At 39.7% G+C, this 1,700-nt stretch overlaps 1 non-coding gene across 1 annotated transcript; it reads right to left on the bottom strand.

Annotated features, from left to right (window-relative positions):
* Positions 1-234: 234 nt before the first annotated feature.
* Positions 235-341, bottom strand: LOC145049055 (small nucleolar RNA R71). The gene has a single exon (XR_013683175.1). It is a non-coding gene; the product is annotated as a small nucleolar RNA R71 (small nucleolar RNA).
* Positions 342-1,700: the final 1,359 nt, after the last annotated feature.

The raw sequence follows: 1,700 nt of genomic DNA on the forward strand, positions 1-1,700 counted from the left end.
TACGGGAAGGATCACAAAGACGCATACAAGCATATCGACAAGGTCAACGACATAGTCGACTACTTCAACATCCCTAATGTGCCTCACGAGACTGTTTTGCTTCGTATGTTACCGGTCACATTTAAGGGCGTCGCGAAAGATTGGCTGAAATCACCCCCTCTAGGATCCATCACAACATGGGCTAAAATGTGTGAAGAATTTATTGATCAATTTTTCCCTCCCTCAAAAATAGAAAAGTTGAAGAAAGATATTGCCAATTTCAAGCAACAAGCAGGCGAATCACTCTATGAGGCGTGGGAAAGATACAAAGGACTGTTGAGGAACTGCCCCCACAATGATTTAAACATTCAGTAAGAAGTCTCCATTTTCTATGATGGAGTGAACGTGACAACCATGCAGTAGGGATGAAAGTGGGTCCAAACCCGGACCGGATGGACCTGGACCCGGAAAACTCAGAACCGGTTAACGGGATTTTATAGAACCGGAAACCGGACCGGTATGTAGGAACCGGTTCCGGTTCGGTTCCGGGTATGGTTCCAGGTAAAGTGGGTCTAGAACCGGAAAACCCGGAAATATCAAAGTGGGTAGGTTGGAACCAGATAAAGTGGATTTAGAACCGAAAAACTCGGAAAAACCGAAATGTTTTGGTAATTACTTACTACTCAGTGGGTTGAACTTTGAAAATTTTCATATTGATATCCCGACTTTGGGGGACTATAACTTATTGAATAAGAAACCAAAATTAACTAAATTATAGTCTAAAATCATGTACAAACTCTAAAATACACTTTGGAAAAACCCGCATGTCAATCCGACTTTAAACGAATGAGATATGCCTGTGTTAATATTTTCACATAATACAAAGTACAAAAACAAATAGCTGAAAAGTTGAAAATTTTCAGTTTTGATATCCCAACTTCGGAGGACAGTAAATCATTGAATGTTAAACCAAAAATGACAAAATTATAGTCTAAACTCATGTACAAACTATAAAATAGAATTTGGAAAAAACCACATGTCAATCTGACTTCAAACGAATTAGATATGCATGTTTTAAAACTTTCACCGAATATAAAAAACTAAAAAACTAAAAACTTCCAGCTTTGATATCTCGACTTTGGAGGACTGTAAGTCAATGAATATAAAACTAAAAACGATAAATTTATAGTCTAAAATCATGTACAAACTCTAAACTACATGTTGGAAAAAACCATATGTCAATTGGAGTTGAAACGAATAAGATATGCATCTTCTAAACGTTTCACAAAAACCGGTTCCGGCCCTAAAAGTGTTTCCGGTTCCAAAAACCGATTCCGGTTTTTAGACCCGGTTTACCTGGACCCGATGGACCCAAACCCGGATAAAGCCAATTTTTAAACCCAGAACCGGACCCGATTCTACATATTTCGGTTCTAACAGTTCCGGTTCTGGTCCGATTCCGGTTCCGGTTCGGTTTTCCGGTTCTAAATCTCATCCCTACCAGGCAGCTCCTTGACTCCCAAGGACCACTCACGAAGAAAGCATCCGCAGTGAGCTAATTGAAGAATTCTCTAAGCACTCTAGAGAATACCATAACCCAAGGAATGACTCAACTCAAGGAGCGGTGAACTCAGTTTCCGATAATATGTCAGCGGTGATGGCTAAATTGGACAGTTTGGATTAAAGAATGACAAGGATGGATCAATCCATCCATGCCATTC

Source organism: Lactuca serriola, chromosome 4, assembly GCF_051521515.1.
Source record: "Lactuca serriola cultivar US96UC23 chromosome 4, Lser_US96UC23_V15, whole genome shotgun sequence".
Lineage (NCBI taxonomy): Eukaryota > Viridiplantae > Streptophyta > Magnoliopsida > Asterales > Asteraceae > Lactuca > Lactuca serriola.